At 43.3% G+C, this 15,123-nt stretch overlaps 1 long non-coding RNA gene across 1 annotated transcript; it reads right to left on the bottom strand.

Moving 5' to 3' along the window:
- Nucleotides 1-1,639: 1,639 nt before the first annotated feature.
- Nucleotides 1,640-13,878, bottom strand: LOC138762609 (uncharacterized). The gene is made up of 4 exons (XR_011356972.1): nt 13,702-13,878; nt 13,194-13,243; nt 3,285-3,350; nt 1,640-1,858 (listed from the first exon to the last, which is right to left on the bottom strand). It is a non-coding gene; the product is annotated as an uncharacterized lncRNA (long non-coding RNA).
- Between the last annotated feature and the right edge of the window lie 1,245 nt (nt 13,879-15,123).

The following is a 15,123-nucleotide window of genomic DNA, read 5'->3' as shown; positions in this document are numbered from 1 at the left end:
GATTTCAATGATTCAGATGTGGAATTAATGGTTTTGTGGCCACGTTTGCAGAAGATGTGAAGGGAGGTGGAGGAGCAAGTAGCAAAAAGACTTAGACAGATAGGGAGAATGGTAAATAAAATACAACATTGGAAAGTGATCACTCTGCTGCCCTAAGATGGAGAACTCCTGCCTCTGAGTCTGCATGTCCATCCTGATCCCACAGCATACCAACAAAGTCCCTTTCTAGCAATTATTTAGTTGCCTATGGAAGATGTTTGGATTTTTTCATTAGCTTCTGTCACTTTCCCATATTCACTCTTTGCCCTTAATTTATTTTTACAATCAGACAGCCTCATTTATTCTTCTCCTTGCTGTTTTGCCATTTATGGACATCAGGCTTTGGTTCTCCACCTTTTCTCTGGCAGGAATGTTACCTAACCTGCACCTGAAGCATCTTCTCTTTATTGTTCAATTACAACCTTGCCTTTGGCCCTTGAATTCACTTTGCAAAAATAGTGATTTTTTTTGTATGCTGAGATTCCTCTCAACGAGTGCAAACAACATAACTGGCTTTATAAACCCTTGAAGGACCCCCCTCCCCCCACCTCTGCCTCCTATGCTCCAGGGAGAAAATTCCCAGCCCATCCAACCTCTCCTTAGAATTCACTAGTCCCAGAAACATTTTCATACTTTAACCTAGTTCCTATGTGTGAGCTCAACTGATAAACATGAGTTAATTGTTCAGCTAGTGTCATGGAGGAATTTGCAAACGTATGCTAGTGTTGGTTGATAATAGTGGCCTGTGATCTGTTGAACAGTGATATTGCAAGTTTCAGCTTGGAGGATTTTACTGCTCCCTGTCTAATGGTCAACTGCATCGTACTTTGTCTTGGCTGCCACAAAATTCTAAGAACAACAGGAACTGAAGAGCCCTTCTCTCACAGGTTGAAAAATAATACGGGTAATTTGAGAAGTTGCGAGAGGACATTCTGGAAGGTTGCCTTCAAAGAACACAATTCAACAACAGCCCTAAAATGTACGAACCATGAGCAAGATGGCTCCAGCTGGCAAAGGAATGTAAAGTTAGGCTGGGTGGGTTGGATCCAGGGTTGCTGCTTTGGGACGTGGTGATGAAGAGTCAGGGGCAGTACTCAAGGAAGCTTAGGATTCCTAAATACTAGAAATACTTGGTGTAATCAAAGTCCAGCAGAATAAGAAATTATTTGTCCTTGTAAAAATCCTTTCAGTGCATCCCAAAGCCCAGATTGGACATTCCTTCCGTGGAGTTTGTCTGAAAAAAGAGAGGTCTGATCTTTAATAAAGATCATGAATTTCTCATGCTGAAACAGAATGAAATTGAACTGCCATTGTTGAACTGCCAAATGACACTAGACATCAACCTTTTATCAGAATGAGAAGTCAGAGGCAGGGAAAGTGGTGGTGGGGTGGGGGGGTGGGGGTGGGGGTGGTGAAGAGGAGCATAGCAAAGGATGGTCTCTAATTGGGTGGACTGCTAACAGTGCAGGTGGAGGCTCAAGAAAGAAAAGGGTGAAGAGAAGGCTTGAAGGAGATTAGAAAAATCATTATCGCCACGGAAAATTCGAGGCAGTGGTCGTGTATGAAATGATCGAACCCAGTCTGGTGTAAACCCCTCAAGTAGGCTTTGAGTGTTAATGCTTTACTCCATAAAAATTTACAGTCTTCTTCAAAAGGATGCGTGTCCATTGCCAGATCAGGCCAACAAGCCAACCTGCTTACGACGTTGAGGAAACACTGTGATCACCATGAACTTATCCAGTTGAGACCAAAATCCATTCAGCAAAATTCTTGCCCATTGTTTCTTTCTCTTCCTTGTTTTAGCTGTGTTCTCCTCTCACTGTTGGTTTGAATCACAAGAACAAGGTTACTGATCTGTTAGCACCTCGGCGCTGTCCGCTGCAATAGTGTGGATCTCCCAGTGGTCACCCATTTCAATTCTCTGTTCCAGTCCCTGCTGACATGTCTGTCTGTGGTCTCATGCACTGCCAGACTGAGACCACTCGAAAATTGGAGGAACAACACCTCATCCTTCATCTGGGCACCCTCCAACTGGATGGTATTTACATCGACTTCTTCGGTTTCCGTTAAACCCTCCCCCCACCTTCTTCTTCCCCCTGTCTCTCTCTTCCCTTTCCCCTCTGTCTCCTTTCCCAGAGCCAAAACCAATTCTCACCTCTCCTCTTATCATATCCAATTAAGGTCTGGACTTGTCAACCAGCCAGTCTTAGTCTTGATTCTGATGGATTCCTGTTCTTTGCTTATACCTTGAAAAAGGCTCAGGTCCGAAATGTCAGTAATATATCTCTACTTTCTATGGAAGATGAGAGGCTGGCCAAGTTCCTCTCGCATTTCTGTGTGTTTTACAAGGTTACTAATTACTCTCCGATAGCAGGACAAACCTTTGATTGAATATGTAGGAAGAATTGTGTTATATCTACCAGCCATGATAGGCCCCTCACAGGCAAAGGAAATAGAAGTCATGGGGGAGATTTGTGGACTGTTGCTGGCACAGCATAACCCATTCCATCATTGTAAGATACCTAAATTGAGCTTGCATTGTTTGTCACAGAAGGTTCATTCACACTGGCACGTTAACCCAGTAATAAACTGCCAATCTACCGGTTAATGTGCCAGTGTGAACGCTCACAAACTGGCATGCAGGTGTCAGATCGCCCCAGGGGTGAACTGCCGGTGGAGGGTGTATCATCGCCAACTCGTTTTGAATCGGTGTACCGGTTAGCCCAGTGTGAAAGGAACAGAGATAAGCACTCCTTTGCTCTGTGATGCTGGGTGGTAAGTGTGAAAGGGCACAGAGAATCAGTTAACATTGGTCCAGCGTGAACGGCAAATATGCTATTTTGAACTGGTTCATAGAAACGCCGATTTACCGGTTAGTCATTGTGATCACCGACAGTTTTACACTGCAGAGGCAAAATGTTGCAGATGCTGGAAATAGAGATAATAGCACCCACCAGGGACAGAGTGAGGGGAGTTGGAAAGATCCCTGTCTCCTCCATCAGGCTGCTGGTAATCTAATTCATTACCCTGCCCTGAATGAAGAATGGCCTCCTTGTAAAAGCCCCCCTCTAAAATATACATCTATCCTACATCAAAGGTTAGGCCTGTTACTCTCTCCTGATTAGCTGACCTTTTCCAGGAGTTGGTTTTGGCTACATTGTCAAACTCATCCTACTGCTGCAAAACTCAAAGTCCACTTCATGCAGAAAGCTTGTGGTTTGCAGGCAACAGTATCTTTCACTTACAGTTTCTGTCTGGGTGCTGAATCCATCTCCTGAGATGACCGGATACATTTTCAACCCCCAAAATATCTGTATTAAACAGGACATTTATAAAGATGCTTCAAACTGCTATCAAAATGTTACATTCCACGAAGTGAAAAACAGATTAGTTTGGTGAAAAATACTCCCCACCCCCCCCCCCCCCCATCCCCACCAAGTAAGTTTCACTGCATTTTCAGTACACATTATGTTTATAGTCACATTACATCAGCCTCAGGGTGCCCCTACACAGTACAAAAGATTGCCACGCCACAGTTGGACGACGGTCCCTTGAAGAAGTGCTCAGGCCTGAAACATCAGCAATATATCTTTGTGTCCTTCAGATGCTGAAAAGACCGGCCGAGTTCCTCCAGTGTTTCAGTATGTTTACTACAATCACAGCATCGGCAGCCAATCATGTTTAACGACATTCCCCTTTTGCTGCACTGGCCTTCATTGCTTCGCGGAGAAGACTCAAGCCAAACTGGAACACTGGTGGAGCTTGGTCCATCCTCTTGAAGACCAGAAAGTGTTGGAGGGGCCATTTTTTGACTTGCTTCCTTCCAGTGTGAGTCCCAGTGCTATGCCCAAAAGTGGTGTTGTTACAGTGTTAGGAAGAATGTGGATAAAGGCAGCTGCATTTTTTTCCCCCAAACCTCTTTCTCCCACCTCCAGCAAAATCAGGCGAGGAATCAAACACTTGGCCTCCATACCCCTTTCCAGCTATTCTCCTGCATTCTCAGGATTAGTTTACCAAAGATCTTCTGGGCCAGACATCAGAGCCAGAATGTATTATCATGAACCTGAGTCATGAAATATGTTGTTCTGTGGCTGCTTTACAAGTGCAAAAATTGCTATGAATTACATAAAAAAAATAAATTAGTGCAAAAGAAGATAAAAAACAAGGCAATTGTGGTTCATTGTCCATTCAAAAATCTGATGGTGGAGGGGAAGAAGCTTTGGGTGTTCGTCTTCAGGCTCCTGGCCCTCCCGCCTGATGGTGGCAGAGAGAAGAGGGCATGACCTTGATGGTAGTTCTGGGTCCATTAATATGTTCTGCAGTTGTCTGTAGTCACATATATTTTGCCAATATGAATTTTATTTATGACACATTGCCTTATGAAGGTGTAGAACTCGGCAGAGCTCCATGTAGCTTTTTTGGAGTGGACTCTTTGACAAGAGCTGAGATTTTGAGGATCCCTGTGCTGTCCCAGAGTGTTAGCAAACTGGGCCACAGGGTACAAGATGGGTAAGAGTGCTCTTGCTGATGTGTGCCTCACCCTCTGTACCTCTTGCTCTTGCTGCAGCATTAGCTCCCGCTAAAGTTTCCTCCGTTGGCCAGTGAGATTACAACTGAGATACAGAGAGGCTAGAGGAACTTAGTGGGTCTCGCAACATCCATAGGAGGAAAAGATATCAGCACAAGTCAAGTCAACTCTATAGTCATCTGCTTGTACAAGTACAACCCGACGAAATAGCATTCTCCAGTCCTCGGTGCCAAACATAACATACATACAGACAAGTATTTAATCTATTAATAAATAAATATTGCTTTGTACAAATGAGTGTTACGGATGGTTAATGGAGTAGCTGAAAGATGCTGTGTGCAGCGTGGAAGGGGTCCTCAATGATTTTGTGCACCCTCTTCAGACAATAATCCCAGTAGAACACGTCGAAGGGGGAGAGGGGGACTCCAGTGATCCTCACTGCCACCTTATGGTCCTGTGGATTGACCTACGATCCATTTCTCTACAGCAACTGTACCAGTCTGTGATGCAGCTGGTCAGCTCCTATAGACGTTTGACATAATGGTGGCCGGTGGCCTTGCCTGTTTCAATCTTCTCATGAAGTGAAGTCACTGTTGCACCTTCCTGACAAGTGAGGAGATGTTGAGTGTCCACGCTAGGTCACTAGTTAAGTGAACTCCAAGGTAGTTGGTGCTCTCCACTCTCTCCACTACAGAGTTGTTGATGTGTAGTGGAGGGTGGTCATTCCTGATCCCCCTGAAGTCCACGATCATCTCCTTAGTCTTGTCCACATTGAGACTCAGGTTGTTATTCTCGCACCATTTCATGAGATTTTCCATCTCTTAAAAACATAGAAACATAGAAAATAGGAACAGGAGTAGGTCATTCGACCCTTCGAGCCTGCTCCGCCATTCAACGAGATCATGGCTGATCTTAAAGTTCAGTACCCCGTCCCCGCCTTCTCTCCGTAACCTTTAATACCCTTATTCTGAAGAAATATATCTAATTCCCTTTTAAATATATTTAATGAACCTGCCTCTACTGCCCTCTGTGGCAATGAATTCCACAGATTCACCACCCTCTGGGTAAAGATATTCCTCCTCATCTCGGTCCTAAATGGTTTGCCTATTATCCTCAAACCATGGCCCCGGGTTCTGGATTTTCCCATCATTGGAAACATCCCATCTGCATCCATTCTGTCCAGTCCTGCCAGAATTTTATATGTCTCTATGAGATCCCCTCTCAATCTTCTAAACTCCAGCGAGTACAATCCCAATTTGCGCAATCTTTCCTCATTAGTCATTCCTGCCATTCCAGGTATCAGCCTGGTGAATCGCCTCTGCATTCCCTCCATTGTAAGAACATCCTTCCTTAGATAAGGTGACCAAAACTGCACACAATACTCCAGATGTGGTCTCACCAAGGCCCTGTACAGCTGCAGTAAGGTATCCTTGTTCCTATACTCAAACCCTCTTGATATGAAGGCCAACATATCATTTGCCTTTTTAACCGCCTGCTGAACCTGCATGCTCGCCTTCAGAGACTGAAGTACAAGTACCCCTAGGTCTCTCTGCACTTCCCCATCTCTTAATCTATTGCCATTCAAATAGTAATCTGCCCTCCGGTTTGTATTACCAAAGTGGATAACCTCACATTTATCCATATTGTAGTGCATTTGCCATGTATCTGCCCAGTCCTTCAATTTATTCAAATCACACTGGAGCTTCCTGACCCCCTCTTCCGTGCACACAACCCCTCCTAGCTGAGTGCCATCTGCAAATTTGGAGATATTACATCCAATCCCCTCATCCAGATCATTAATGTAAATTGTGAACAGCTGGGGTCCCAGTACAGATCCCTGTGGCACCCCACTGGTCACCACCTGCCACTCAGAAAACGAGCCATTTATCCCAACTCTCTGTCTTCTACCTGCCAGCCAGTTCTCAATCCACATCAATACTTTGCCCCCAATCCCATGAGCCTTGATTTTGTAAGCCAGTCGTTTATGCGGGACCTTATCGAAGGCCTTTTGGAAATCCAGGTACACCACATCCACTGGCTCTCCCCCATCTATTTTACCTGTCACCATCTCAAAGAATTCCAATAGATTCGTCAAGCACAATTTACCTTTTGTAAATCCATGTTGACTCTGTCGGATCCCTTCTCTGCTAGTCATATGCTCCGCTATTACATCCTTAATAATGGATTCCATCATTTTGCCCACTTCTGATGTAAGGCTCACCGGCCTATAATTCCCCGCTTTTTCTCCACCCCCCTTTTTAAATAGTGGGGTAACATTAGCTACCCTCCAATCCATGGGTACTGATCCTGAGTCTATCGAGTTCTGGAAAATAATTCTTAAAGCATCTGCTATCTGAATGGCCACTTCCTTAAGTACCCTAGGATGTAGATTATCAGGCCCTTGGGATTTATCTGCCTTCAATCCCATCAATTTCCCCAAGACCATGTCCTTAGAGATACTGATTTCTTTCAGTTCCTCCCTTGCATTAGTCTCTATGTTTCCCAACATCCTTGAGAGGTTATTTGTATCCTCTCTTGTAAAAACAGAACTAAAGTAAGAATTTAATTGGTCTGCCATTTCCTTACTCCCCATTATATATTCCCCTGATTCCGACTGCAAAGGACCTACTCTGGATTTCACCAATCTTTTCCTCTTGACATATTTATAAAAGCTTTTGCAGTCGGTTTTTATATTTGCCGCAAGCTTACTTTCGTAATTTATTTTTGCTCTCTTGATTAATTCCTTTGTCCTCCTTTGGTGTATCTTGAACTACTCCCAGTCTTCGGTTGTGGTACTTTTTTTGGCCAATTGATATGCTCTCTCTTTGGACCTAATGCTGTCTCTAATTTCCCTTGTTATCCACGGTTGAGTCACCTTTTTTGGTTTATTTTTGTGCCAAACCGGTATAAACGGTTTTTGCAATTTCTCCATTAGATCTGTGAATGCTTTCCATTGTCTATCCACAGTCAACTCCCCCATAAACACCACCCAATCAATCTTACTTAACTCCCGTCTCATACCATCATAATTCCCTTTATTGAAATTCAGGACCTTAGTCTCGGTTTTAATTTCATCATTCTCCATGTCGAGTGAGAATTCGATCATATTGTGATCGCTCCTACCCAAAGGGCTTCGTACAACAAGATTGTTGATTAGCCCCTTATCATTGCATAATACCCAATCTAAAATGGCCTGCTCCCGAGTTGGTTCCTCGACATATTGGTCTAGATAACCGTCCCGTAAACATTCAAGGAATTCCTCCTCCTCAGTATTTTTACTAATTTGGCTAGTCCAATCTATATGCAAATTAAAGTCTCCCATGATGACAGCTGTTCCCTTATTGCACGCTTTTCTCTGTAGTGCGGCTCATCGTTGTTGCTGATGAGGCCGACGATTGTCATGTCATCTGTAAACTGGATGACACTGTTGGTGCTGGATCTGGCAATGCAGTCAGGGGTCAGTAGTGTGAACAGGAATGGGCTGAATACACAGCCCAGAGGTGCGCCTGTGCTCAGGGTGATGGTGCTCGATATTCTGCATCAACCCAGACAGACTGTGGTCTTTCCATTAGCCAGGATCTAATTACAGAGAGGGGTGTTGAGTCCCAGCGAGGTCAGCTTCTCCAACAGCCTCTGGGGAATGAATGTATTAGACGCCAGACTGAAGTCAATGAACAGCAGCCTGGCGTATATTACCAATGTTTCACGCCTGAGCCATTCTTCAAGGTATAAGCAAAAAGCAGACAGGCGTCTGAACAAAGACAAGAATTGTAGGAGGAGTCTGTTACATCTCTGGAGTTAGTTGGGAGGCTTCTTAAATAAGTTAGAGATGCAAGATTCAAATTGAACTGACAATAACCACACCAGCAGTGCGAGTATAAGACAGCTTTAATAAACTAAGAGGTCTTGTCTCTCTGCAAGATGAACCTGTAAGGCTAGACTGTAGCTCTGGACTGCTTTATATACAAGGTCACTGGGATGACCCCTGGTGACCTAGTGGTGTAATTACATATCACCAAACAAATAACAAGAGATTTTACTTACTGATGTTTTCCACCATCTCAGGGAACTTTTCACACACTCAAATATACATACGCCCAATAGTGGTGCACTACAGTTACTACAGTGAGAGGGTGTATTCTTATGTGGTTACAAAATAGTTCACATTATCCTGACTATATAACAGAGTCGAGATCAAAGACAAAAGGTGTTAATTGGATATGATGAGGAAAGGTAAGAATTGATTTTGGCTCTGTAAAAGGAGACAGAGAGAGAGGGAAGAGAGAGAAAGAGACAGAATTAGAGGCAAGGAGATGGGGAAGAAGAAGAAGGGGAGTCTTAAACCAGAGTGTTAATATTAATGCCATATGGTTGGAAGGTGTCCAGTTGTTTCTCCAATTTATGCGTGGTCTCAATCAGGCAGTGGATGAGAACATGGACAGATCTGTCAGCAAGGGAATGGGATGGGGAATTGAAATGGATGGTCACACTATTGTGGCGAAAGAACCAAGGTCCTACAATCACAGTGCCTGCAGACTTTCATGTTTGACACAGAGAGCGGTAACAGTGACAATTTAATCCCAGACCTTGCTTGAATTGACAGATTGTAGTACAGCGCAAGGATCCACCATAGGAGGTCTCACTCCTGACCACTGATTCCTCTCCCCAACACCAACAATCCCACCACATGCCTATTCCCTCAATCCTTCCCCCAGCTCCTGCCACTTACTGTCTGCATTTGGAACTTGCTGTGATCAGCAGTCAATTTTGCAATGCACACTGCGTGGTAACTCTGAGAAGTTCCAGATAAAGGGCAGCTATGTGGATCAGGTGAACAATGGAAAGCCTTTGGGCAGTACAATCACCTCTTCGGTTATAATTTTCAATAGAGGATGAATGGCAAGAGAGATGCTGGTTCAGTAGAGAAAGGCCACACAGATCAGAAAATTCAGAGGTACCAGCTTCTGTGGGTGCTCCAACAGTTAGTTAGCCCACAGGTCACAGTGGGATCTTGGTTCTCGGAGTAGGGTGGCTTACAGCTAGTGTCGTATTTTGCAACGTTGCAATAATTTTTTAACTAAGAACTTAAAATCTTTTAAAACCCTGTTACTTGGTTGTGACATTCTCAAATTCATTAACAAGGTGACTTCATCACAAGGTATTCTAAATCTGTTTGCCAGCTTCATGCCTCACACAGAATGTGTTGGGAAGTGGAACCCACATTTCAGGTTTCCCAGTGAAGTGCCAAGTATAGCTCCTTGCTCTCTGCCCCAGCTTCAAGATATTACTCTCAGATGCACTTAGAGGCACTGCTGGGCCCAACCATCCCTGCAAGGCTCTATGGAGACAAAAAGTGTCCTGACTCAACACGGCAACTGACCATTTCTCTCCATGGATGCTTCCTGACCTATTGAGTCTCACCAGCTTCTCAAAGATGCCCTCCATCTCTTCAAGGACTTCCTTTTCCCTGAACTTGACTACCTTATTTTCACCATGGACGTCCCTTTACACCTCCATCCCCTATACAGAAGGTCCCAAAGCCCTTTTGTTTTTTTCTTGACAAGAGACCCAACCAGTCACCCTCCATGACCACCCTCCTCTGCCTGGCAGAACTTATCCTCACTCTTAACAACTTCTCCTTTAACTTGTCTCACTTCCTTCAAATCAAAGGAGTAGCCATAGGTACATGGGTCCCAGCTACGCCTGCCTGTTTGTGGGTTTTGTGGAGCAATCCATGCTGCAAGCCTACACAGGCAAGACCCCCAACTCTTCCTCCGTTACATTGATGACTACATTGGGGCTGCCTCATGCACCTGTGATGAGCTTGTCAACTTTATTCACTTTGCTGCCAACTTCCACCCCTATCTCAAACTCGCCTGGTCCGTCTCCGACAACACTCTCCCCTTTCTGGATCTCTGTCTCCATTTCGGGAGACAAGCTTTCCACAGTCATATATTACAAACCCACCAACTCCCACAACCACCTCGACAACACCTCCTCACACCCACTTGCCTGCAAGGATTCTCTTTGATTCTCTCAATTTCTCTGTCTGTACCACATCTGTTCTCAAGTTGAGGTCTTCCATTCCAGATCTTCTTCCACAAATGTGGCTTTCTATCCACCACTATCAACTCAGCCTTCACCCACACCTCCTCTATTTCCCGGTCATCTGCCCTCAATCCCTCTACCCCCAGATGTAACAAACACAGGATTCCCCTTGTCCTTGCCTGCCACCCCACCAACCTCTGCATCCAACACATTATCCTCTGTCATTTCCACTACCTATAGCAGAATCCCGCCACTAGACATACTTTCCCCTCTCCTCCCCTCTCCATCTTCCGTGGGGACCACTCTCTCTGTGACTCCCTCGTCCCTCTCAATCGTCTCCCCCCCCCACCACCCTCACCACCTTCCCCTGTGTCTGCTGCATCCAGTGCGCCCATTGTGGCCTTCTCTACGTCAGAGAAACTGGACATAGACTGGGAGATCGCTTTGCTGAGCGCCTTCACTCTGTGCGGATCAGTGACAGAGATCTCCCATAGGTCAACCACTTCAATTCCGTGCCCCACTCCCATGCCCACATCTGTCCATGGCCTCATGTACTATCACAGCAAGACTACCCGTAAATCGGAGGAACAACACTTGATTTTCCGTCTGGACATCTCTCCAGCCAGGAGGCATTAACATCAACTTCTCTGGTTTCTGCTTGTCTACTCTCCATTCTCCCTCCCTTCCCATTCCTGTTGTCTTCTTTCCTCAAGCTCTCCACCCTCTTCCCTCTTCATTCACACAGTCATTCCCCCTCCCCACTCACCATTTTGTTCGGGCACCTGCCAACAATTTTTCGCACCTTGAACGGCTTAAGACCGAAACATTGCTTATATATACCTTTGCTATATAAAGTACCCTGTTTGACCTGCTGAGATTCTCCAGCCTTGTGTTTTTACTTGTTAGGTTCTAAAAGTTCATGGATACAAACAAGCCAGTTGTATTCCCTTTCTCTCTCCAATCTGAGTCTGAATGTAGATACAGCTTTTGCCTCATTTAAGGACTCTTACTTTCCACACTATTTATTACTGAATATTTATTGTTTTTCTGTTGTGTAGTGAGTTTGGTTACATCTCTTTGTTTACATTCTCTCTTCCTTATACATATCTTTTCTTTTTTTTAAAATTTTTTTTATTTTTCACACTATAAACCACATTGATCAAGATACATACATTTTCCTTTTCAAATGTATACAGTGTCGTTTTCTCCCCCCTCCCTCTTCCCCTCCCACCCTCCCTACCTCCCCTCCCATTCATTTAAAGTTCAGAATCTAAGATACATTAAACCCGTCAAACAATGTTGTCACTCAATAAAAATAAACAAGAAATTCCACTGTCAGTTCTTTTCATTCTCTTCTCCTTCTGTCATTTTAGGTGGTAGATGGTTTTCTCTATTATGTTTCATGTATGGCTCCCATATTTGTTCAAATATTGTAATATTATTTCTTAAATTATATGTTATTTTTTCTAATGGAATACATTTATTTATTTCTATATACCATTGTTGTATTCTCAAGTTATCTTCTAATTTCCAGGCTGACATAATACATTTTTTTGCTACAGCTAGGGCTATCCTAACAAATCTTTTTTGTGCACCATTCAAATCAAGTCCAAATTCTTTGTTTTTTATATTACTTAGGAGGAAGATCTCTGGGTTTTTTGGTATATTGCTTTTTGTGATTTTATTTAATATCTGGTTTAGATCTTCCCAAAATTTTTTCACTTTCTCACATGTCCAGATTGTATGAATTATTGTTCCCATTTCCTTTTTACAGCGAATACATCTGTCAGATACTGTTGGGTCCCATTTATTTAACTTTTGAGGTGTAATATATAGCCTGTGTATCCAGTTATATTGTATCATACGTAACCTCGTATTTATTGTATTTCTCATAGTTCCTGAGCATAACTTCTCCCATGTTTCCTTCTTTATCTTTATGTTTAGATCTTGTTCCCATTTTTGTTTAGTTTTACCATTTGTTTCCTCATTCTCCTTTTCTTGTAGTTTAATATATATGTTTGTTATAAATTTTTTGATTATCATTGTGTCTGTAATCACATATTCAAAAATACTTCCCTCTGGTAACCTCAGACTGCTTCCCAATTTGTCCTTCAAGTAGGATTTCAGTTGGTAGTATGCCAACACTGTATCGTGAGTTATATTATATTTATCCTTCATTTGTTCAAAGGATAATAATTTATTTCCCGAAAAGCTATTTTCTATTCTTTTGATCCCTTTTTTCTCCCATTCTCTAAAGGAAAGGTTATCTATTGTAAAAGGGATTAGCTGATTTTGCGTCAGTATTAGTTTTGGTAGTTGGTCATTTGTTTTATTCCTTTCTACATGAATCTTCTTCCAAATATTGAGCAGATGATGTAATCTGGAGAATTCCTACATTGTACCAATTTTTCATCCCATTTATATAATATATGTTCGGGTATCTTCTCCCCTATTTTATCTAGTTCTAATCTAGTCCAATCTGGCTTTTCCCTTGTTTGATAAAAATCTGATAGGTATCTTAATTGTGCAGCTCTATAATAATTTTTAAAGTTTGGCAGTTGTAAGCCTCCTTACATACCTTTTCTTGAGTACAGTTTACACTACCGATAAGTAGAAATTTTGCTTGGCCTACAGGAAGAAGAACCTCATGTCAGTGCTGGATCTTCTTAAAAACATTATGATTGATAAGTTCCTAGAACCAGACAAGATACACCCCAATTTGCTATGCAAAGAAAAGGAGGAGATTGTGGGGCTCTGGCAATTATTTTTGTGCCCTCCTTGGCCACAGGGGAGGTGCTGGAGGATTGGAGAATGGCAAATATGGTCCCCGTTTAATAGGAAGAATCCTGGGAATTGGAGTCTCAGCGGTGAGACTTTGAGATTCGCTCTGAGTGTCTGCATCAGCCTTTACCACCATCAGCAGTTACAAAATTCATGTTTATACAGGAAAATTGGTATGATTCTTTCTTCCATCTCCCCATTCAGGTCTAATAAAACTTGCAATAGATGCACCAATTAGTCTTTAAGCACAGCTTCACAGTTCTCTCCATTCTGTATTATCAGGGCCCAGGAGTTACTCCACACACCTCCTCCCCTGGTTCCCAGAGACTTGGGGTCCTGCTCATTTTGATCTCTTGGCACCCCGCTTATCATTCAAGGGTATTTTCAACTGATATCAGCAGTTTTAAATTCAGCTTCCTTCTAAATGGTTAAGTGTCCCATCCTACACTAGTTTTAACCACAATACATGCTTCTCCATGGAAATGAGCCCAATGGTTTACCTCTTGTCATCTTTGTGTGACTTCACAGCAGGCAACATTCCAATGAATGGTGGGACCATAGTGATAGTCTGTTTATTTCTTCACCACTGTGTTCTTGGCCTGAGCTTTGCCAGCTGGGGCTTTGCAAGTTTCCCAGCATCTGCCAGTGGAAACATTTCCTGCCACCTGCCATGTGGCATCTTATAGTGCATCATTAGTGTCTTAGAGAGTAGTCATTTACTATTTTTTTTACACAGCCGCTGCGTAACGGGAAATTATCCCAAATTTCTCCACACAGGCCATGTAAAAAGTTCAGAAAGGAAATGAGCAACTCATTCCCATTCCAAAGTTTATCCTGCAGCAGCCCTCTACATTTTTGCAGACTGCCTCCAGTCTAAACTGATTGCAGGCCGTCTGCAACAATGGGCTAATGAATATGACGTAAACACTGACGATGTCAACGCAGTGATGCTGTACGTTGCATGCGGGGTCTACGTCTTGGTCGATGTCGACCGACGTCCAGCCTTCAAAACCACCACAACTCAGGTAAACAAACCCAGGTTGAGATCATTGGTACAAAACATTAATCAAAGTTGGACATAAAGTAACTAAAATTCTGTATAAAAAAGGACAGTGCCTCATAGTAGGGGACTTTTCAAGGCTCAGTCTTTGAATTGTCTCAGTCTTTGTTTGCAAATAAAGGCTTACTTCTTGAATCTCCAACACACGCAGGGTTTACGTCTCGGTCGGTGTCGAAACCATCACAACTCAGGTATTTTAGCGTAAACGTCCTTCCTGTGTGAATGGCCACTATGGAGGGGAAGTGTGAAAATTATTGACGGGAAATTATCGCAAGGGCCATGTGAAAACTATAACTGATGTTAAATTGGAAGCAGCAATGAGAGAAGTTACCAGGTTGTCAACTTTAGAGGAATTGGTTGAGGGGTAAACAACATGGCTTTCCCTTTACCACCATCAACTCAGCCCTCACCCGCATATAGACAATAGACAGTAGGTGCTGGAGTAGGCCAATTGACCTGTCGAGCTAGCACCGCCATTTTACAGATCATGGCTGATCATTCTCTGTCAGTATCCATTCCCTGCCTTATCCCCATAACCCTTAAATCCTCAGCCCATAAGAGCCTTATCTAACTCCTTTTTGAACATATCCTCCATTACCCACACATCTGCCCTAGACCCCTGCACTCCCTCATGCAACAAGGACATGATTCCACTTGTCCTCATCTA

This window comes from Narcine bancroftii, chromosome 5, assembly GCF_036971445.1.
Source record: "Narcine bancroftii isolate sNarBan1 chromosome 5, sNarBan1.hap1, whole genome shotgun sequence".
NCBI lineage: Eukaryota > Metazoa > Chordata > Chondrichthyes > Torpediniformes > Narcinidae > Narcine > Narcine bancroftii.
Note: the sequence above shows the minus strand (reverse complement) of the source record. Positions and strands in the feature narration are given on the sequence as shown.